Raw genomic sequence first — 25,434 nt, 5'->3', positions numbered from 1 at the left:
TGCAGCATCTGGAGACTAGGCACCTGCAGGGTAATCTGACTGAGGTGTTTAAGGTTTTGAATGGATTGAGCAAGTTCAATGCTGATGGGATTTTTTCACAGACTACACACACAAGGGGGCACATTCAAATTAAGGAAGGACAGTTGTAGAATATTTGTGCAGAAGTTTGTCTTCAGGTAGTTGATTGCCAGAACAAACTTCCATCTGTTGTTGTGGAAGTTAGTAGCTTAAATTCAAGGAAGAGCTAGACAAAATATTGGAGGGAATGAATAGGCGAAATGGAAGGAGTCTGTTTTTTTTTTTTTTTTTTTGGTTGATGCTGTATAAGTTTGCTTTCTTTAGCATTAGTAGAGGCATATGATGCAAGAAAGCAAACTTATTCAGCATCAGCCAAAAAAAAAAAAAAACACACACCACTCCCATTTCACCCCTCCATTCGTTCGAAATACCTGTCCAGTTGAGCCTTAAATTTGTTTAGGCTATCAACTTCAACAACAAGTGATGGAAGTCGGTTCCACCAACCAACCACCCACCCGCTGGCCAAAGGCAAATTTCTGCACATCTATCCGACATCCGTCCTTCCTCAATTTGAATTTATGCCCTCTGAGGTGATTATTCTGAGCAAGATGAGGAATCCCATTGGCATTGAGCATGCTCAAACCATTCAAAGCCTTATACACCTCTATCAGATCACCTCGCCGGTGCCTAGTCTCCAGACTCTGGAATTTGCAAAACTTAAGCCTTTCTTCGTAAGAGCAACCCTTTGTTCCATTCACTAATCTTGTTGCCCTTCTCTGTACCCGTTCCAGCAGCTCCACATCCTTCTTGAAATGAGGCCTCCAGACCTGTATACAGTACTCAAGATGTGGCCTAACCATTGCCTTATACAAGGGAATAATCACCTCCTTATCCCTGCTAGAAAAATTCCTGTATATCATTGACAAGACACCATGAGCTACTCTTGCAGCTTGTCTGCACTGCTCAGAGAACTTCATATCTGCCTGCACAATTACCTCCAGGTCCTTTTCATTCTCCACCACTGTCAGTGTAGTACCGCAGAGTTGATACGTTGCTCTGGGGTTACTGTTTCCCATATGTAGTACTTTACATTTGTCAATGTTAAACTTCATTTGCCACCTCTCAGCCCATCTGTTCAACCTTTCCAGATCCTGTTGCAGCAGCATAGCATCAGTAGTGTCCTTAACAACCCTGCCAACCTTTGTATCATCTGCAAACTTAGACATTAAACTTGATATACCATCATCATTATCATTCATAAACACTGAAAACAACAACGGACCCAACACTGAACCCTGAGGAACTCCACTAATAACATTAGTCCACATTGAGCAGTGTCCATTGATTACCACTCTGTCTTCTGCCACTCAACCATCCCCTTATCCATAGCAGCAATTTGCCTCCAATGCCACACTGCTCCAATTTGTGCAGCAGTCTTCCATGTGCAACAGTATCAAAAGCCTTTCTAAGATCCAAATATATAATATCAAAGTTATTCCCTGCATCCAGTTCTTTTGTGACTACATCATAGTATCCAATCAAATTGGTCAGGCAAGACCTGCCCTTAACAAAACCATGCTGCATCTGAGCTATAACTGAATTCTTGTCTAGATGATCCTGCAGTGCTTCTTTAACCAGTGCCTCCATTAATTTACCTGGAACAGAAGTTAAACTAACAGGTCTATAATTACTTGTGTCAGCCTTTGATCCTCCTTTGTGAATTGGGGTCACATTTGCACATCTCCAGTCTATGGGTACCTCCCCTGAGTCCAAAGAAGCTCTCATAATTATGGCTAGGGGTTTGCTTACTTCCTTTGCTGCCTCCTTTAATATAACTGGATAGATCCCATCCACCCCAGGTGCCTTTTTTATGTTTATCCTCAACAATCTCTCCTCCACTTTCCTCTCAGTTATAACAAAATCATCTAGCTCACTGCCAATGTTTACTTTACCTACGTCATTCTCCTTCCTGAATAACTCCTCATGCTTGAATGTAGATGCAAAATACTCGTTTAGATTGTTAGCCACCTGAGCAGGATCCTCAACTGTTGAACCATCAATATCCAGTGGACCAATCTGATTCATCCCTTTCCTTCTTGAGTTTAAATAGGTAAAGAACTCTTTTCTATTTTTCTTTGCATCCTTTGCCAAGGATTTTTCGTAGTCTGCCTTTGCCTGCCTAATCTCCTTTGTGACTTGGTTACAGACCAACTTATATCTATCATAGGCTTCTATGTCACCCATTAATTTGTATGTATTCCATGCATTTTTCTTCTCTGCCACATGTCTCATTAGTTCATCTGACAACCATTTAGGCCTAAACCTTGAACAATATTTCTTAGTTGGTATGTAAAGCCTGGTAGCTTCCAAGATTAGTTCCTTGAATGCTCCCCATTTTTAGTTTGCTGTTGGTATCATCAGTTGGTCCCACTGTATAGAATTTAAATACTGTCTCAGACCATCATAGTCGCCTTTACGAAAACAAAAACCCTTCCCTTTACCTCTGATGGTAGTTACCTCCTTGAGTAAATCTCACTTCAACACACTGTGATCACTGCCACCTAGTGGTTCATTTATCTGCAGATTCTTAATGCATGAAGAATCACTACTGATAATCAGATCAAGAGTATTGCTCCCTCTTGTTGCCGCACGAACATGCTGATGTAGAAAACAATCATCCAATAAATCCACAAAAGCCTTGCTAGTGTGTGAGTGACCAACCCACAAATTCCAGTCAATATCTGGGAAATTAAAATTTCCCCCATTATAAGACTCTCTGATTTACTCTCACCAAACTGACTCGACACTGCCCTGTCCATCGATGTCGACTGGCTTCATCCATCACTGACTTCTTCCATCGTTTGCCACTATTAATCCTAATCAAGGTCTACTACTACAACAAGATCTGCATAAATTAGACAAATGCCATTTGAAGTTTAATATTGAAAAATGCAAGGTGCTTCCACATGGGGACATAGTAATCCCAGATTAATGTACCAGCTGTGTGGTACCACACTTAGGGGCAGCGGAAAACAAAAAAAGACCTGGGGATAATTGTGCAGTCAGACCAGCTTGTGGGGACAACTTGTGGGGTTTTGTCAATGACATACAGGAATTTTGCCAGCAGAGATAAATTCAAATTGAGAAAGGTTGTGGCAGTTTGGATGTGCAGAAATTTGCCTTCAGCCAGAGAAGAGTTGATTGTTGGAACAAAAACTCAACTGGTTAGTTTGAAGAAATTCAAGAAAGAACTAGATAAACTGTTAGAGGGGATAAAAAAGCTTTTTTTTCCCCCTGACTGATGATATACAAGCTTATTTTCTCGTATCATTTGCCAGTACTACTAATAATCAAAATTATCAATTATGGCATTTCCATAATTGATTATAAAAATCATCAAATTATGAAATCAAACAATTAAAAACACTATGGAAATCTATATGCAGTAAACCGTACAAAATCTGGCACTCTACAATACAGAGTTATTTAAAATCGGGCACATTTTACAAAAAAAAAAAAAAAAAAACTAATAAAAATAAACATTTTACAATCTTGATAAACAAGAAAACAATCTGGCACTCACCATCAACAATCACAAAATTTAAAGTCTTTAAAAATTCATGCAAAAACAAGCAACATTTCTTTCTTTATAAGATGCTTGCTGAATTATCTCCTCCTTTAATCTGTTTTTGTGGCCAGCAAGGTTAAAACACATAGATACAGCAATGGCCTCACAGCACAACAAACTTGCATTAACAACAAGCTGCCCTGGTATGCATTACTTACAAACAAGTGGTCTCTCTCAAAAGGTTAACTGACCATTTTTTTAAAAGATGAAATTGCTATGATAGCCTGTTCCAGGACTAGTTAGTCCATTAGACAGCAGGCAGTTTGTAGTAACAACACACAGGGAGAACTGTTATAAAGAAGTTGTTTGTGTGAGCTACCATAGAAAGTAGGTTTCAAAGTTTTAATATAGTAAAAGCTATCTATTAAATGTAGTGCAATACCAGGGCATATCATTACAAAGGCAATATTTTCTCTGACTGTCAGAATTAAGACCATTGCATTATCCATGCAGGCCAAAAAAAAACAGGCAAAAAGCAAAGATAATTTTATAAATCTTTACAGATATAAATAAGTTCATTGTTTGTGTTTAATATTTATTGAAATGTGCTCCTCTAAAATTGCTCTACCACTATGTATATCACTCTGAATAAACATGTACTAAACAGTATTAAACAAGAAAATGAGGACTGTACAGTGTAGTAAGATTAATTTGTAAATTACACATGCACAGTAATTACTGTATACATTAGTACAGTATCTATATGTATGTATGCACACCAAGGGCTAACGATAGACAGGGGATTTGGTTTCGGAGTTAAAAATAATTTCAGTAGCAAAGCATGTTTTAAAAGAGAATTAGGCTGCACTTTGTGGGGGGGGAATCTACAAGTTCTAATCCTTTATAAGCATCCTTCAATGAAACTTCTTGCTCAACCAAAGTTGGCCCCTGTTCTTCATCACTACAAATTTCAGTTTCCATTACATTTGCAATGAGTTTCTCTTCATTTGCACATACCCTGAAACAAGCAATGTCTGTATCCACTTCTACATAGTTGTGCAAAGTCATCATAGTCATCCTTCTAAGTTTATTGCCTAAACTTATAGGAGCAACTTTAATTGTCCTCAAAAATTTCACTATAATTACACTGTTTTTCACAATTAATAGAGGAAAAGCATGTGAAGCTTCATTCATTACACCATTCGAGGCAAATCCAGCATGTCTGAAGCAGTTCACGATCACACAGCAAAATGGGAGTAGTGGTTGTGTTTTTTTTTTTTGGCTGATGCTGAATAAGCTTGCTTTCTTGCATCATATGCCTCTACTAATGCTAACTTTTTGGCAACCTCATCCCATGTTGAAACATATATATACTGCCTGCAAGACAAATTTCACATCATGTTTTGCTTTCAAGACAGTTTTGTCTAACAGCATTCGTCTTTGGCAATTTTTTTTAAAGCACTGGATTACACTTGATCAAGCAACTGAAGAACTGATGTCATATTAGGCAGTAAGTCAGTGGTTTTCAACCTTTTTTTAATAACGGCACCCCTAAGTAATTTATTTTATTTTGCAGCACCCCTACTCAATATATATATTAAAAATATAATATGTTATATATTTATTACAATAATATAATTATAAAAATTACATTTCATAATACAAATTATATATATATATATATATATATAGTATATAATTTTATTCTTTATATAGAGGTACAAAGTAAACATCAATTATAGATCACCACAAAATTAAAAAGATACTGTACACTTTTTTATAATGAAATAAGCATAAAAATTAAAAAATAATAAGTTTAAGTAACTTAAACCCAAATTACGTGGCACCCCTGGAATGTTGTTGCAGCACCCCGGTTGAAAACCACTGCAATAGGTACTCAACAGTGATTACACATAAGCAATCACCGAATACCTGCAATGAGAAGTGCAGTTATCTACAAAAAAGCAAAATGTGTCTATTCTCCCCACTCATCTTGCAATCTGAGTCTCTGATCGATTCTTCGTAGATGACAACCAAGCCTTCTGGTTTGCTCCATACATAGTCAGCAATATTTTCAACCCATTAAAGAGGCTTCTGGGCTATCCTATGATTAAGAGAGAAAAAAAATTTTTCTCTGTGCAAGACATGTTTGCCACTGGGAGAATTGTAATCCATTGTATTGTCTTTTGTTCTATCACTACATTGCTTACCTTCAAATGTAAATTTTATCTGGTAGTAACTTTAAAACAAAATTCATGGGGAATCTTTTAAAAACTAAGGAATGTTTATTCACACATCATCATTAGCCATTCTTAAAGGTACCTTTCAAGATCAATTCCAACAGATTCACTTCCTAAAATGAGACAGCCAGACTGTATGCAGTACTCAAGGTGTCACCTAACCATTGCATTATACCAATGCATAGAGTCAGCACCATATCGAGGGCGCTGACTCTCTTTAAAAATTACAGCTGTGAATTACAGGCTCCAAAAAAGCGATAAATGTTTGCCTTTTTATTTAACTAATTGTTATTTTATATTGTACTTTATACGTAATCTTATGGTTATGCTGGTTATTTTTAATTTAGATAGTTTTTGTAGATTACTACTTAATATACGTAAAACCGTTGTTTCGTTTGAATCTTGCAGCCATTGTTTTTGTATAGAGCAGTAGGGAATTCAAATTTTTAATTGTGGTAACTGGGTAGTTCTAACATATAATTATATAGCGTAATACGCATCACTGCATTTAGGATTCTATTCGATAGCATAGTACTGACAATTAATTAAACAGACGATGTGGCTAAAACAGAAATGTTTGAAGTGTTGGGATGTGGGGAATTAATTGTTTGCTTCTGTAGAAAGTAATATATTTTAACAGCATCATTTTGCGATTCAAGATGCAAATTTATTAACATCATAACTGGAGAAAATTATATTTACTGTAGGTTAGTGAATATTTTAGCCATTTGATAGATTTTTTATACTATTCACTAATGTTGGACATGTATGCTAGAAAAAAACTGTTTCAGTTTATAAGAAAGTTGCATTTTTGTCATTTGCTTTTAGTTATCTGACTTTATTAAATTAAAATACTTTAAAGTCAGTCGATTTGCATGTTAATTAAATCCCTGATCTTAACGAAATAATCATTACTATATAACAATTGGCCATGTCTGCATAAAATTGTAAACTCATGACCCTTGCAATGTTTTAGGAGTTGTTAAAAAGAACTCATTCACATTATATTCAGGTAGCATTTATTTCGTTGCCAGAATACTGTGACATGTAAGCAGTGGTGCTAAATCACAATGCAGAAGTGTAATAATACTATTACCAACAAAAAACTAGAGCGAAATTAAACTAGTTTATTTCTGTACAGTTACAGCACTACAGGGATGTGCTTTAATGTGAAATAAGAAAGCCTTGTGCTGTGTTAATTTAAATGTTTGTGTCTGGTATTATAACTGTCATATATCTCGTCAACAAATGACAGAATTCCTGGGATCGGCACCAGTCATCAAATGGGATCACATTTTTACGTGGTATTAACTGGCTGTATAGTAAACTGATGTGACTTGTCAAAAAACTAGTGTGAAATGACTTCCATGTTTCATTACATCTAATTTATATACGTGTGTGTGTGTGTGTGTGTGTGTGTGTGTGTGTGTGTGTGTGTGTGTGTGTGTGTGTGTGTGTTAAATTGTTTACATATTTATTAAAGTTAAAATAAATTTAAGAAATTTATTAAATGAATAATGATAAAATACAATATTTAACCACTGGTTCTGATATCATAATGGGATAGCATATAATCATTATTCCAAGTTTTTTCAGTTATTGTGACATTTGAAATTCAGTCAAATAAGTGTCAGTTGCAGCCATCATATTTTCAGCATAAGTGTTACATTTAATGTTTTTAATCTCTTACAGATTATTTCCATTTCAAAGTATATGTAAATCTAACACTTTTGAGCCTCTTCCTAAATATATCATATAATTTGTAGTTAGCCATTGAATTTATTTAACAGCCAGTAGGTGTAAACAAAGTTCACTGACTGTATTCAAAGTGTTGACATGCATGAGGGATTACATGTCAACATTTTTACAGAGTTCAGCAATTGACACACTTGAAACACATTTCAAGAACCCATATTAATAATTGGCTTCAGCATATTCTCAGTGTTTTTCAGGATCTATGAAAAGTCATGAAACATTACCCATTTGAATGACAAATGGGTAATGTTTTATTATGGGAACAAGATGAAATCAAGGGGCTGGATGTGAGTAATGCAACAGATGGAAACTGCAGCCAAGTTGTTCTTGGCCAATCATATTTTCAGATTGATATGAGTAGCAACCATTCTCCAGACATTCCCATAGTCCATCTTCCAATACCTACTATAGAAATACTGATTTACAGTTTTGCTTGGTAGAGCAAGTTCGTAATGCAGAATTCTGTGTGCATCATAAAACATGATCATGTTGTTCTTGAGGTTTAAGTGGCCCTGTTCACTTAAGCATGAATGTATAACAGTTAAGAGCAACATTGCTGAGTCCTGTTTGTATTCCTCAGACATTGCTCTGATTTCTTTTTTGTTCTTGAAATTAGACTTGCACTGAAAGGGTAGAGATATGATGAGATCTAGAAAAAAAATTTAATGATGAGACCCAGGAAAATTGTAGCAGGTACTTGAAGGGTTTAAAAGAAAAAGAAAAGAGTTTTAATTGTTTTCATCAGTGTAGCAGAATCGTTGGACTCATCGCATCAAGTCAAGGAAACTACTTTGAGGATTATAGCGTGGTGCTCTAACCTGGTAAGTACTTTGTATTTATTTTTTAATGAAAATAAATAAAAAAAAAAAAAAAGTGGGAACTTCAGCACACCTTGTATAACCAGATGTAGCTTAATTTGCTTCAGTTATAAAAATCAAGTGAGAATTTTCATTAGTTATGGAAAGCAAATCTTCAATTTGGTGTGAAGAAATTAGGTGCCAATTCAACGTTCTAATGGGTGTTTATGAGAGCTTGAAGAGTAGGATTGATGCTCTCTAAGGAATTAAAATGGGTGGCCAATCAAGCTCTCAGCTTGATTGGCCACCCATTTTAATAAGGCTCACACTTGTACATCAAACAATACAGTGGCATTCCCCAAGACAGTTATTGTTGGCAACTATTGTCAGGGAAACAGGAAGTGTATTGTGCAAGAAGGATAGGTGAAATAGGACCAGAGTCGTTCTGCCAGGACAAAAGTAGATAATGTTGAAAAGCAGATATCACATTCTAAGGGCACAAAAGGTGTTATTGTTTTACACGGCACCAATGATATTAAGAGTGAAGGTCTGAGGACATAACAAGTATAAGGCAATGTTGGGAAAAAGTTGAGAGTTAGGATTGAATTTGAAAGTGTCTGCAATTCTGCCCAGACACAATAGGAGAGGGTACATGTTGAGAACCACGTCAATCAGTTTGGCCCAGGAGAGAATGTGCAAGGCTCATGGAGTAAAATTTTTTGCAGTGTGGTCTGTGCTTGTTAAACAGAGACCCTGTTTTTACAGGGATGGGATACCCTTAAATAGAAGGAGTGCAAGAATATTTGCCCATGCTATCGAAGCAGAGATAGGTGGGTCAGAAAATAGCCAGCTTGAGGGTATGCTAATAATTTGGTGTTCTGTGAGTGTAGTAAAGGTTCTGCTTTTTATTGTTACACTTAATGTAATTGACACCTGTCAGTCAGCTTTCTTAATACACTGAAACATAACCATTGTTTGTTAAGGTAAATTGATCTTTAAAACTATAACAATTAATATATTACTGTAGCTAATGATTAGCTAAAGTTATATTAATCTATAAGTAGTTGTATCAAAATTTGTAAGTGGATGGAGGAGGGATTACTTTTGAGTTTTAATTTTTGACATTATTCAACAGAGTTCCAAAATTTTTAATAAAGAATAAGCTTTTCTTGAAAAGCATTGTGAGATATATTATGGTGAACTCAACATGAAAAGGTACACTGCATAATTTTCTGCCTAATAAAGTTTTTTTTTTTTTTTTTTTTTTTTTTTTTTTTTTTATGTATATAAATACGGAATGGAGCCAAATACGAATATCTTTCTTTTAGGGTTCCATCAGTCACCATTGTTCATCATGTTATTGTTTACACACTGCTTTTACAATGTGCCTTTGGGTTAATTCCCCATTATGCCAGTATTGTTTTGTTTAGTTCTCAAAATTATCTGGTTTTTTTTTTTTTTTTGCAAAACAAATAGGTGAAAAACCACGGGGTACGTTGAATGAACCAGATTTTGACGAACATACTATCGTCAAACAGCAGCACAAATTGTCAACAGTTTATTTGCTGTGACCATCCCAATTTAATGCATAATAAGGGCTGATTGCAATTAATGAAAACATCTCTTTACATAAACTTATACTTTCTACATGACAATAAATATTTAATTTTTCTGCCAATAATTATTGACTCTATTTTTTTTGCCCTTTAATGTTGTTAATGCCCCAGTGTATCTAAATAAGTTGCTTTCTGTATTGTATAGTTCCATGGTTAAATATCTATTAGCCTTAAGGGAAGCTCACATGTGAAGAAAAGAATTGAAATTCTTCTGCTTTTGGGTAAAGAGCATAGCTTATTTCTGCATGCAGGTTTGGAAACCATTTTTTTTTTTAAGTACAGTATAGATCTGTTATAAAGGGGGCAGAGAAACAAGATTAGGGAGAACAAAAGAATATTCTTATGAAGAAAGAATGGGCTTTTGTAAATTGCAATTGTATATTTAACCCTTAACTGGCTGTGTTAATATTTTTTTAGGATCACATGCATACTCAAAAAATGTACCCCATTTATGACCTTAGAAATTGGAAAGAAATAATAAAAAATTGTTTACTTTTTGATGTCACTTTATTTTCAATCAATTATGAACACAAGTGTAAAAAAATGAATTTTTTTATATTAAAAACATATTTTGAATTTTTTTAAAATAAAACTTCTCTCTGTAGCACTTTATATATGTTTTTTTTTATCATCGCTTTATATGGGAGTTTAGAATATTATCTTCCTTTTTATCTTGACCGATAGTAAGTGAAATGCCAGTCGAAAAACTGTTACTATGCTGTACTATACTATACCAGTGGTTTTCAACCGGGGTGCCATGTAATTTAGGTTTAAGTTACTTAAACTTATTAATGAGGCCTCCAGACCTGTATACCAAGGTGTGGAATGACAGGGGCCTGTCATTCCACACCTTGAGTACTGTATACAGGTCGGGAGGCCTCATTTCAAGGATGTAGAGCTGCTGGAATGAGTACAGAGAAGGGCAACAAGAATAATGAATGGAACAAAGGGTTGCTCTTATGAAGAAAGGCTTAAGTTTTACAAATTACAGTGTCTGGAGACTAGGTACCGGTGAGGTGATCTGATAGAGGTGTATAAAGCTTTGAATGGTTTGAGCATGCTCAATGCTGATGGGATTCTTCCTCTTGCTCAGAATAATCACCTGAGAAGGCATAAATTCAGATTGAGGAAAGACAGATGTAGGATAGATGTGTGGAAATTTGCCTTTAGCCAGTGGATAGTTGGTTGGTGGAACAGACTTCCATCCCTTGTTGTGGAAATTGATAGCCTAAATAAATTTAAGGCTCAGCTGGACAGGTGTTTTGAACGGAGGGGTGAAATGGAAGTGTTTTTTTTTTTTTTGGCTGATGCTGCATAAGCTTGCTTTCTTGCATCATATGCCTCTTCTAATGCTAATGCTAAATTTATTGATCTTATTAATTTAAAATATCATGCCCCAGACTAGAGCAGCAAAGCAAAAAGGCACAAAGTGACAGGAGTGCTGTGACTCTGAGGAGGGCGATTCTCCAATGCATCAAAACCTAAAAAAAAAGTGCAACTTGTGAAATATTTGCCAAACTCTTTGGAACAGAACATGATCTAGCCAAGGAGGATGTCTGTGTGTGCCAGGTGCAGAGAGTGTCTAGAAATTAGGCATCGATTCTACTGGGCATCTATGAGAGCTTGACGTGTAGAGTAGATACCCTCGAAGAAATTAATGAGGGGGGCCTGTCAAGCTCTCAGCTGCCTAAATCAATGCCAGAACTCACTCCTGGGCATCAGGCAACACAGCAGCAATCTCCAAGGTAGAATGCACTGGTCCCAAAGGAACTAGTTATTGTTGGTAACTCTACTGTCAGGGAGAAGGGGAATATATTATGTAAAAAGAATAGATGGAACAGCACCAGGGTATGTCAGCCAGGGGCAAAAGTTGATGACGTTGTAAAGCATATATCATCTTTTAAGAGCACAAAAGGTGATATTGTTGTACACGTTGGCACCAATGACATTAAGAGTAGGAGATCTGCAGATTTACTTAACAAGTACAGGTCAATGTTGCAAAAAAGTCTTGAGTTAGGGTTAAATTTGAAACTGTCTGCAATTCTGCCCAGACACGATAGGAGGCAGTACATGATGAGAGCCTTGTCAATCAATTCAGCCCTGGAGGGAATGTGCAAGGCTCGAGGGGTAGAATTTTTTTTAGCGTGGTCTGTGCTTGTTAACAGGAGACTGCTTCTACAGGGATGGGATACACTTAAATAGAAAGGGTGCAAGAATATTTGCTGATGTTATCGAGGCAGTGTTAGGTGGGACGGAAAAAAACTGCTAGCTTGGGAGGATTCACAAACTAAAAGGCTAAAAGCAGCCGCAAGCAGAGGTGAAGGTGATTCTTGCACAACTTCTATTAGAATAAGTAGCGACCTGGAGCGAGGGGTGCTGAGGGTTTCAGGGACTGATGGCAGTCATCGTGAAACAGGTGGGTATATGGGATGTGTCAGGGTAACTAGGAATGGAAATAGGTGCATGTATACCGTGCTAGAAGTATAGTAAATAAATTTGAAGTGTTGGTCAAGACATCAAAGGCGGATATTGTTGGGATATCAGAGACGTGGTGACACACTGATATTAGGAATGCAGAATTGGAATTTGAGGAGTACAATTTGTACAGAAAGAATAGACAGGATAGGAAGGGAGGAGGTGTCATGCTGTTAAGAAAAAAAAAATCAAAAGAAGTGCATCCAGTTGATATAGGTGAACAGTGCACTGTTGAGTCAGTTTGGTGTGACATAAGCACTGCGAAAGCAAAAATAAGAGTAGGAGTGTGTTATAGGCCTAATGACTCGAATGAGTACAATGAACAACTGTACAGAGAAATAGTAGGCTAGTAAATCAGAATGTCTTATAATGGGGGATTTTAACTTCCTGGATATTGACTGGAACTTGTGGGTTGTCACTCACACACTAGTAAGACTTTTGTGGATTTATTGGATGATTGTTTTCTGCAGCAGCATGTTCGAGAGGCAACCAGAGAGAGTAATACTCTTGATCTGGTTATCATCAGTGATCATTCGTGTATTAAGAATTTGCAGATAAAGGAACCACTAGGTGGCAGTGATCACAGCGTACTGATGTGGGATTTACTTAAAGATATAAAAGTGGGAAGCATTCAAGGAATTAATCGTGGAAGCTACTAAAAGGTTCATACCTATTAAGAAATATTGTTCAAGGTTTAGGCCTAAATGGTTATCAAATGAACTAATGAGACTCTTGACGGAGAAGAAAAATGCATGGGATGCATATAAATTATCAAATAAGAAAGGGAATAAATCAGAAATTATAGACCAATAAGCTTGTTTCCTCACATCTAAAAGTTGTTCACAAAGGCCATTACTAACAGATTAGAAAGAATACTTGATGAGAATCAACCAAAAGAGCAAGCCGGCTTTAAGACAGGATTCTGAACTATGAATCACCTTAATGTAATATCGCAGTTAACAGAGAAAGCAAATGAATATAACACACCATTATGCCTGGCATTGGACTCCATACAACATAAGACAATGGTTCGGGTAGCAGCGGATGAGAACACTGCCTCCTTTATTAGACTAGACCAGAATTTCCCAAACTGGACTCCGTGGATCCCTGGGGTTCTGTAGACCAGTTCCAGAGGATCCACGAAACATTCAGAATAGGAGTTTATTTTTTTTTTAAATATATTGATAGAGTCGCAGTGAATTTTGTTATAGAACATTACTTATTTTTGATATGATCAGTATATAAAATTGTACACATATTTCAAATTTTTCATTCTATGTATAGAAAATTGATGATAAATAAAGTTATTATTATATATCTGTATAAAAATAAGAATAAAGTAGAGTTGTTTCACACATAAACTTTGAATTTTCTTTTCAGAAAACCCAGTACACACATGCATTTTGATTTTTGAGGGGTCTGCAAATCTCAGTAGTTTGGACTAGACAAAGACAGTAGCAATTTAAAATTGAGAAAGGAGTTCAACAAGGGGAGACAATATCTCAGAAGCTGTTTACTGCTGCCTTTGAGGAAGCTTTCAGATGATTGGACTGGTCTCAGAAAGGAGTCGATGTGAATGGAGAGTAGCTAAACCATTTACAGATGACATTGTGATCATACGCCATGATCCCAAAGAATCGGAGGAAAATCTTAATCAGTTATGCAGAGTTAAGGATTTCAGAATAAAGATGAATATGGCTAAAACAAAAGTAATGATGAACAAGTATGCCACAGAAAGAGATATAATCACTGAAGGAGCAGTAATTGAAAAAGGGTGGATTCATACAGGGTGTTTCAGTTAAACGTTTCAGAACTTCTAAGAGGGGTAGGGTACATCCTGACAACTCTAAATCATATAGCAATGTGGGGTCGGAAATGCTTTCCTGAAGCGGTGTTGTACACAGAAGCACCATAAAGAAAAGAGACCGTAAGTGAGAAATCGTTTTAATAATACATGAAAAGAAGCAAAAAGGTACATGGATTAAAGTAAGTGTTTGAAGTTTCTTCCACGGGCTACAATGCACGCCTCACATCTCCGACGCATGGACATCCGAACATTCTGGAATACTCTAGGTGAATTTCGTCGGCAGCTACTGCGATTCTTGCAACCAGCTCCTCAGCATTGTCAACAGGGGTGTCATAAACTAGTGATTTCATATGACCCCAGAAATAAAAATCAAGACATGATAGGTCGGGTGACCAAGCAGGCCAACGCATGGGACCACCACGTCCGATCCACTGTTGACCAAATGTGACATCCAGGTAGTTACGAACATCTCCGCTATAATGGGCAGGGGCTCCATCGTGTTGGAACCACATTGTCTGTTGCGTCGATGCAGAAATCTGTTCATCTCTCAAAAGTTGTGGCAATACTTGCTGCAGAAAGATCAAGTAGATAGGTCCGGTTAGACGACACGGTAACAGGTAAGGTCCGATGAGGTGATCTCCCATAATACCGGCCCATACATTGACCGAAAATCGAATCTGTGCTGCACGACGTCGTATTGCATGCGGGTTCTCGACCGCCCAGATATGGTCGTTATGCGTGTTGAAAATTCCTTCCCTTGTGAAGGATGCCTCATCGGAAAACAACACTTGAGCAGGAAAAAGGGGATTTGTAGCACATTTTCCAAGGTACCACTGTGCGAAAGCAATACGAGGTTGAAGAAACTGCGAACACTTACTTTAATCCATGTACCTTTTGCTTCTTTTTATGTATTATTAAAACGATTTCTCACTTACGGTCTCTTTTCTTTTAATGGTGCTTCTGTGTACAATACCGCTTCAGGAAAGCATTTCCGACCCCACATTGCTATATGATTTCGAGTTGTCAGGATGTACCCTACCCCTCTTAGAAGTTCTGAAACGTTTAACTGAAACACCCTGTATACTTACTTGGGACAAAGCCAATATAGCCGTCTTACCGTGCAGACGTGTTTTAGTCAGCTCCGTAATTTTTGATTTTAAATGTGTTTTAAGTGTTATTTATCCCAAGAAAGTTATGCACACAGGATTATAAAGAACAGAGGATCATGCTGGTGAGATATTTTTGTCATTTACTTGGGAACATCGTCTGGTTGAAGTGTTATTTATCTGTATCCTTTGTTGTCAGACCACATAGTCACCATGTGGCTGATGGCAGGGCTATAGAGAGGCTGCCGATATAATGCGGCAGCCACGTCTCAACCTGACACCTTGACTAGGGAGGTGCTATAGCAACTGTAACCTTGGACAGCGACTGGGCCCCAACCTTTCAACAAACAGTGATTTTATGAAGAAAGCTAATATGGGATATCGTGTATCCCCCCCCCTACCATAAACTCTCCATGGTAAGGCACGAACTATCTTCTCGACCACACTACAGTATTTTGAATTCCACCATTGTGCTCGCCGCCCCCTAGAAAAGTAGTTCCACTCTTGTAGGGGTATTTTTGCATTCGGCTGTTGTCCCCCCCCTCCAAAGTGAAGCGGGGAATAGACAATATCTTTGAAAACTGTTTGTGCAGCAACAGATAAACCTGCGAACTTGTGGTGGGTAACAACTGCCATCTTTTTAAAAGATGCTACCAGAATATACTGAAGCATTCCCGATTATCCGAACTCTCCCGATTATTCGGAATATGTAACAATGGAAGGGAGACACAAAAAAATTAAGGACTCCCAGATGCAGAAACAAAGCGACGAACTGGCCATAATAGATCAACCAAACAAGATGGAGGAGGCCCGTTCCGGGGCCACCTTAAGCAAGAGGAAAAACCAAAAGGAAGTGGACCCTAAATTCGAAAGGGAGACCCGCTCGCAGGCCGAAACAAGCGAACAACCTGAACCAACAGCATCACAAAGAGATGCAAACAATGAAAGACAGCAGGAGCCACAGCTGCACCATGCACTGCTGGAGGGCTCAGTCTATGAACAATCCCTCAGACTGAAAACAGCCCTAGAGAATATTTTTAAAGAAAACCCAAATAGGATATATACGGGTCTGAGGTCCCAAAAAGTGAAGATATTTTACAAAATGGAGACAATCCTCCATGACCCATACCTAGAAAGCCAAAAAGCTACTACAAGGCTACTATATGGAATGTGGGGCAAAACAAATGCCACAGCGTGCCTCAACATACTTGGAAGCGCTGAGGACTCCATTAACAAATGAAGCTCAATTGACCGCAGAGGGGCACCAGAGGAAGAGAGCCCTATTACCCACACTAAACCTCGTGATCCTTAAACCTAAGGAGGCAAGTAAAATCTCCACAAGCGAGGAGCTTAAAACAAAGATAATCAACAACATGCGGGAGGACCTCAGGCACACGAGAATTAAAGGAATGCGAAAAATGAGAGACGTAGGGCTGGTGATAGAAACAGAAACCAGACAAGAAGCACAGAGCATAATAGAAAACCCTAAAATAGACTTCCTTGGTCTTACGGCCCAGCCACCCAAAAGGAAAGGACCATCAATATTAACCTTTGATGTAAACCCGGAAGATAAGGCCGCACAGCTCGTGGAAGAACTATACTACAAAAACATACAAAAGGAAATACCAGATAAGGAACCGCATGATGTAATAACTCCAAAATTCCACGTAAAGGCAAGAGGCGGAATCAATAATTGTTGGAGCATTGAACTCAGCCCAAAGGCATGGCAAGTCTTAAAAGATAGGACAAGAGTATACATAGAATGGGGCAGCTATCGCTTTCGGGAACGAGTGGCAGTTCCCAAATGTTTTGGATCCTGCAAGTTCGGCCACTCCTCCCACGTATGCTCCCAACATGCAGACATTGCACTGAGAAGGGACACGGATTTAAGGATTGTCCGCACAAAGACAAAAAAGCTGCCTGCGCAAACTGCAAGTCCATGAAGATGGATCATACCCACTCAATCAGGGACCCCAATTGCCCAACCTATCTCAAAGCCAAGAGCAACCACCAAAATAGAATCAACTATGGGGACAAGAACTAAAGAATATAATAAAACAATGATCAAAATAACACAAATAAATGTACAGCAAGCCAAAGCAGTGGCAGACCAAATCAGGGTCAAGGCTGATGAGGAAAATATAGACGTAATTATTCTGCAAGAGCCATACGTCCATGAAGGGCGGGTAGCAAGGTACCCACTCCGATATAAGGTAATCCATACTGAAGAGGACACCCCATGGGCAGCGGTTCTAATGAGAAATGCAAACATAACCACAACCAAAATAACCCAACTCTGTACGGCCTGGGCTGCTTGTGCCCAGATTATCACAGCACTGGGCTCCCTTTATGTTGTGGCCCTCTACAGCAGGCCGGGACAGGAAATGGAGACCACAATTAGCTACTTACGTCACCTCCAGAACACCTTACCAAACGAAAAAATTATTATAGGAGCGGACGTCAACTGTCGCTCCCCGCTATGGCATAGCTCCACTGCTGACCGAAGGGGAACTGCAAACGGGCAACAGCTCAAGGATTTCATACTGGGTTCCCAGTTCACAGTATTGAACCAGCCGCACCAGTTACCAACATACTGCAACACCCTCTGGGAGGCCACTATAGATATCCCCCTGGCAACTAGAAACCTGGCAAACCACGTGGCCGACTGGAGGAAGCGTGGACCACCTCGGACCACTGAGTCATCATCTGCAAAATAACTAGAACACTGACAAGGGGAAAAATAGTAAAGCAAATGCGCCACAGATACGCTGTCGCCAAGGCAGACTGGCCGAAATACAAGGAGCTTTTAACTACAGCAATTCGTAACAAACCGCCATCCTTGGATCCATGAAACAACCCACATTACCTACAGAAGGCAACCACGGAACTGATAATTGACAAGCAATCAAACCATCAGGAAAAAACATCCTCAAATGGGAGCAGTCCCTTGATGGACTTGGGAGATTGCAACCCTCCGGCGGAGAATGATGAAAGAAAGAAAAGACTTTCAAAGAGCCCGAAGAACATGGCCAGCAAATGAAGTCGAAGCATTAAGACAGAGATATAAACAAGCCAGAAACCAATATACCGAAGCCATCAAGAAAAGAAAAAGACAAGCTTGGGAGCTCCTAGTCTCCACAACCGGAAACACTGACCCTTGGGGAGTAGTCTATAAGGTAACTATCAATAAGCTTTCCAGGGGGGGAGGTGACTGCTACCACCAGGACCCAGCATGGAAATCTTACCACCACTTGGGAGCAGTCGATAAATAATATCCTAGATGCAATATTCCTAAAACTAGAAATGCCAATCTTACCAGCACAGCAACACATATGTGAAAACAACTACAACAGTCAAGAGATAGAACCCCACCTTTACCCTGGATGAACTCGGGGAGGCTGCACGTCGAATCAGAAACAAGAAATGCCCAGGCCTTGATCTCATTGAGCCCAAAATATTGAAGAAAACAGTGGAATTTCAGCCACAATTACTCCTCACATTATACAATAGATGCTTAGAAACCGGCCTATTCCCAACTACATGAAAAATAGTTACGTTAAATTAATACTAAAAAATCCTACAAATAATCCAGAAAACCCCGAGGCCTATCGACCGATCGCACTGCTCCCAGTGGCCAGCAAGCTGTTTGAAAGATTGCTCCATAAAAGAATAACAAATCACTATGAAACAGCAGGCCTCCAATCTGCAAACCAGTATGGCTTCAGACCGGGGACCTCAACTGTGGATGCACTGGGGAACCTGCTCAAGATAGTGCAGGACTGCAGACAAAAGTACTTGCTGCTCATCTCCATTTATTTTGCCGGGGCGTTTGACTCACTTTGGTGGCCAAGCGTTCTGGCGAGCCTGAGGAAGGCCCGAGTGCCGATAAACTTGTATAAAGTCATCGAAAGTTATCTAACCCAAAGAAGAGTGGAGATAAATGTGCAGTACCAGAAACTTACGAGAGAGGTGCACAGAGGATGTCCGCAGGGGTCTGTTCTGGGGCCACTCCTGTGGAACATGGTCCTCAATGAGTTCCTAGAAATGGACCTGGGACCCGTGGGAGCGCATGCGTTGGCAGATGATCTTACCTTAACAATGGAGGCAGACTCCAGGGCCAAACTGGAGGTGTTGGCAAACCGGGCACTACAGCAGCTACAACAATGGGCTTCCAAAAACCAATTAAGAATTTCACCAGAAAAAACCTCATCAATCCTCCTCAGAGGGAAACTACAATTGCGGCAGCCTCCTCAAATAAAAATTGAAAATGTCACCATAAAATTCGCGAGCAAGCTAAAGTACTTAGGTGTAATCCTGGATAATAACTTGTCTTTCCAGCAGCACCTGAAATACATCCGGAGAAAAATCAGGGGCTACTCTGGGATGGTAGCAAGGATCACAAAGAAAGACTGGGGTCTCAAAAAGAGAACCCTGTCAATATACTACAAAACAACTTTCCTACCAGCAATCACCTATGCAGCAGCGGTGTGGTTTCCCAAAGCGGCACTGGTTGTGAACAGAAGAACACTTGAAACAATCCAAAGGACCATATTACTCACAACAATGTGAGCTTGCAGCACAGTAAGCACCCCAGAACTGCAGGTGCTTGCTGGAGTGCTCCCCATGGATCTGGAGGTTATCCAGGCAGGGTTGCTGTTCCTGCTGTCCAGGGGAGTGGCTGCCACCCATCAGGGCTATACAACTGATCTGGCGAACAGCCTAAAGAATGAAAAAGTCAGGTTACAGACCCACCTCCTAAACCTTTGGCAGAGAAGGTAGACTGAGACCACCAAGGGAGAAGTGACAAAAAAATTCCTACCGGACATCCGCAAGATATATCCAAAACAACCGGTGTGGTACTTCCCATGGTAGCACATGACAACAGTGTTAACAGGACATGGCCCCTACAATGAAAAGCTTTTTGGGCTGGGTCTCACTGACGATCCCAGCTGTACATGTGGTACATTGAGAGCGAAAGCTGGAGCCACATAACTTATGAATGTCCACAATATGAGGACCTCAGAGGGATTCTCATAACAAGAATCAGATACCTTCCGAAGGGATTGGAGTTCCACTTCCTGGACTCAGAGGAAGAATACAGGGCGCTCACTCTTTGTGCAGGATCTATTCGCTAGGAGGAAAATGCTAGTTGCAATCTACAGCAATCAACACAGACTGACAAGAAACACTACCAGATGAAACAGAAAATCGAAATTCGCGGGATACCAGACTCGACCAAATGGAACGCTGACAACTGGAAGAGACATTAGGACAGGGATTACCCCATGAGTGACATTGAAAACAGAGAAGAGACAAAAAGCAGCATAACTGCCAACAGACTGATGACGACCTGAAGAGGGCACTCTAGTCCCCTTCACCTTTTATTCCCACATCCTCGAGGAGGGGGGAGAGGACAACCTTCGCCCCATTCCCTTCTCACCACCCTACATCTACTCTGGTGGGGCATGCCTCACTGAAAACTGGGGCTACCTACTCTATTAGTCCCATATTTCTGTCTCTCACCCCCCTAGTCTTCTGTCTCCCCCCCACTTCTATCTTTACGCTAACGAAAGCCCCACACAACAAAAATTAACGTGCCAAAAATCCTTTGAGCCCAAATTCGGCATAACAACCTTAGCGATCATACCCCCACGCCAACGCATATGTAATTGTACATGTATATATATGTGTGTCGTCACTACCTAATGGATTTTTTTTTTTTTTTTAGGTCCTAGCCGCTGAAATCTCAGGAAAGTAAGCGGCAGGACCTGCCAGAGTAAAACTGAGTCTACTGGGTTCCTGGTCTGCCTCCACGGGGTGTAAGTGGGGCAACGTTGGGCCTCAGCAGGGGTCTAGCAGCTAAATGACCAGATGAACAATGGTACACGACACTACACATGAACAAGTCCCTCACACTTTTAAATCTCTGGCATTTCCCAGCGAATTGGTTCACCCACAATGAAAGCAACGCGGAGATGGGGGAAACTCCTGGTGCAGTATGACAATAACACACTTTACACCTACTTGGGACAAGTCATTAGCTGTAATAATGATAAATGGCTAAAAGTCAAGAGAAGAATAAATTTCGGATGGATAGCATTCAGGAAATATAGTCGCATACTGAGGAGAATATCCCAATTTGTCTGAAATGTAAAATAATAAAGCAAGGTATACTCCCCACCATGACTTATGGAAGTGAAACTTGAGTACTCACCAAAAGAATGGAAGAGAAGCTGAAAACTACATAGCAAAGAATAGAACAAATTATAGTAGGAATCAGACTGTTAGCTAAGAATAGAAACACACAGATTAGGCAGCAAACAAATAAAGGATATTCTTATCAAAACTAAGGAACTGAAATGGACTTTGGCAGGACACAACTCGAAGACATGATGACAGATAGACTAAGAAAATAAGAGAATGGTACTCAAGAGGAGCTAAAAGAAAACCTGGAAGACAACAACAGAGATGGACAGATGAAATTCACAAGTTTGTGGGTAGTAAATGAATGGCCATCACACAAAACAGAAGGAGGAACTGGAAAGTTGCTGGAGAGGCCTTCATCCTGTAGTGGATTGAAAATGGCTAATGACGATTTCAAATACACAGCACTTCCATTGTAGCATAAGTACACTAAACTTGCAATTATCTGTGGTGATTAGGAACTTGCAAGAAAGTTAACAAAGATCTTGTTCCTATGAATGGTAGCTAGGCCTGTCCAAGCATTATATTAGAAAACAGGGAGAAAAAATAAAAATGTTTTGTTTGTTGTAGTGTCACAGACATATTACAAGCAGCATTAGTACTACACTACTTCAAATAAAAAGCACTTCCCTTGTAGCATAAGTACAGTAAAAACTTGCAATTATCTGTGGTCAGGAAATGAATTTTCTTGAATAATCCACACAATATGAAAGAAAAACAAAATGTGACAAAAACACTTATGTATATATTCAGATTCCTACCAGTATACTGAAGCATATACATCAGAAACTCCAACAACTGCAATTAATTCATCCATAATTTTTAGCACATGTATAGTTAAAGATGTAACATATACTTACAAAAAACATAACTGTCAAGGGTTTGTTTTCATGAGGGTGACTATAGTGGTATCAGACAGTTTTAAGTTCTGTGCAGTGGGGCCATCTTATGATGTTAACAGCAACTTCTAAATGGGAAGTAGTCAGGGATATAATCATAGAATATACTAGGCTTTTCATGCCAATTAAATATTGTTCAAGGCACAGACTTAAATGGATATCAGATAAACTGATGAGAATTGTAGCAGAGAACAAAAATGTATGGGACGCATATAAAATATCAGGTGGTACAGAAGCCTACGGTAGACAAACTAGTCGGTAATTAAGTCACAAAGGAGATTAAGAGAAGTCCCTAGCACAGAATGAAAAAAAATAAGAATGCAGCAAATACTTTGCTTATATTAACAGCAAAAGGAAGGGATTAAATCACATTGGTCCACTTGATGTCAATGGTTTAACTGTTGATGATCCTGCTCAAATGATTGTGATAACTGAGAAGAAAGTGGAAGGTAAATTGAAGTTAAACGCAATTTTTTGTGTTTAGCTTAACATTGGATAGGTCCCATCACTTCGGGTGACGGGATCTATCCAATTATATTAAGGGAGGCAGCAAAGGAGATAAGCAAACCCTTAGCCATAATTATGAGAGTATCTTTGGATTCATGGACCAGAATGCTTCTGGACTAGAGTTGTGTGAAAATTATATTCCCAATTCACAAAGGGGGATCAAAAGGTGACATAAGTAACTGCAGACCTGTTAGCTTACCTTCTGGTCAGGGGAAAATAATGGATTCACTGGTTAAAGTAGTAATGCAAGGCCATATGGATGCAAAAAATAATTCTAATTTCATGTACTTGGAATTCAGGAAAGCTTTGACACAGTTGCACATAAGACTGCTGTATAAGTTGGTGCAGCTTAACATTTAGGATAAGTATTTCTGAGCATTACTCAAGAAAGAAAAGTCAGACACTAAATTTTCATCATATTTTGTTGGTTCCTATGGAGGTTTTAAGTCTGAAACCACAAATCTGACCTTCAAATTTCAGCAATTATTTTAAATACTCATCTGGACCTTTATACCACATAACATGTCAATAGATTAAACCCACATCCCCTGTGCTCCTCTCCTCCCAAAAAAAAAGTAATTGATACATAAATTTCACCTTTCAGCTACCCAGTATGTAAGCATCCCATGGTGAGCTTTTTGTAAAAACTTCTTCAATACAGCACTGAACTTTATGCCTGAGGGACATTATTCAATAATCAAACATGCCTGAAATGTAACATGATGCATACATTACTTAACTTTTTCAGAGAAATTTAGTGCTCTAAAACAGCAGTGTGCAACCCTATGATAGAAAGAATGTTGATAACAGATAAAAAATACATACAATAAACATCAGGTAGACCTAAAGTTCTGGGGATCTGGATAGAAGAATTAATGTGGGCTATTTGGTCCCACTTGTTGGTCTGAGGGGGCCCTTTTTAATCAAGAGCCTAGGTATGTTGCACCTGCTGCACTAAGGAAAGCCCAGATGTGCAAACTATTAAACAAGTTGAAATAACATAAAAAAAAGGCCTTAAATATGGGGTTGCAAAGGATCAAACATTACATATCACTCATCTAGTCTCAGGGAAAGAATAATGTGGTAATTATCAGCAAATAATTATAATTTAACCTGTCAGCAGTAGCATGAAGAACAGTTGTTTCTCTGTGCACATAGGGTCAAAGTGACCCCACATATCATTTGAAAAATTAGCAAAAATTAATAAAAATTGTTCACTTTTTTTGAGACCACCTTTATTTTCAATCTTTTCTGAACACAACTATGAAAAATCCATTTTCATATAAAAAAAAAAAAAAAAAAAAAAAAAAAAATGTATTTTCACAAATTGCTGAAATTTTGACTGTGATTTCATCAACATAATTCAACAAGCTCAGAGTTAAATGAATAAATATATTTTTAAAAAAAAATCAAAAAAAAAAAATTGCAAGATATATTGACAGCTTGAAATCAATGGCCTGGTAACCAGCACCAAAAATGAAGACACTTGTATTTCAATGGCTTGGCAGCTGCCAGACAAGCAACATACAATTTGGTGGTCATTAGTTGGCTTGTGTTATTAACATACAAGTCTGTACTCTGTAAGATTTAGCAAGGAAAAAAACAAAATACTGAAGACACAATGGATGCTTAAGTAAACAAAGATTGGGATACCTTACATTAAGAAATTTGAATGTTTATTATAGTGTTTTGTACAGTTATGTCCTTCACATGTAACTAATCATTTCACATTAAAGTTAATTAAATCAGGTGTTTTTTTTTTTTTTTTTTTTTTTTTTTGATCCTTCAACTGTAGACAATATGTACAGTAAAATTTCATCACTGAACTTTCCATCTTAAAATTTTGTTTACATAACTCTTGTCTAGTACAACATAAGCCTCAGGCTTCGTTGTACTATATGGCTAATAACAACTTTGCTGGCTAATGCTTTACAGCCAATTAAGCTTTCCTCCAAAATTTTAACCCCCTTTAACCCCTTTCTCACTTTTTTCCCCATGAAAATTAGCCTTCCTAAAAGACCTGAGACAATTGCTTTATGTATTTCCACCAGCCTTCCTAGAATACAGATTATGACTGTATACATTCATAGTTGATATATCTGTTATGACACAGCTGTACAATTGTCATTAAAGCCATGTCAACCATATTAATATCATGATATTGTCAAGCCATGCATTCGTTATATTTGATTAAGAATGATTATTTTTCCATATTACAGCAGACTGTGATAACTAAAACACTGTTCACTATTAACCTTTAGTCACTCACAACACCTCTACATAAAACATTACTACTTACACAGCATACCATACTTTCCAGACCATAAGATGCATCCAGGTTTTAAAAGGCAAATTTTGGTCAAAAATATTTTATTTCATATATCTGAAACAAATTCAGAAGTGCTAACTAAGAATGTTAGTGCAAAACAAAGCTTTAACTTA

The 25,434-nt window shown here is 38.5% G+C and overlaps 1 protein-coding gene across 1 annotated transcript in view; it reads right to left on the bottom strand.

Annotated features, from left to right (window-relative positions):
- The window catches only part of LOC150083538 (long-chain-fatty-acid--CoA ligase 6-like), a 238,822-nt gene that overhangs the window by 209,028 nt on the left and 4,360 nt on the right, over positions 1-25,434 (bottom strand). The window lies entirely within an intron of this gene.

Source organism: Mastigoproctus giganteus, chromosome 7, assembly GCF_048544385.1.
Source record: "Mastigoproctus giganteus isolate SK-2022 chromosome 7, ASM4854438v1, whole genome shotgun sequence".
NCBI lineage: Eukaryota > Metazoa > Arthropoda > Arachnida > Uropygi > Thelyphonidae > Mastigoproctus > Mastigoproctus giganteus.
Note: the sequence above shows the minus strand (reverse complement) of the source record. Positions and strands in the feature narration are given on the sequence as shown.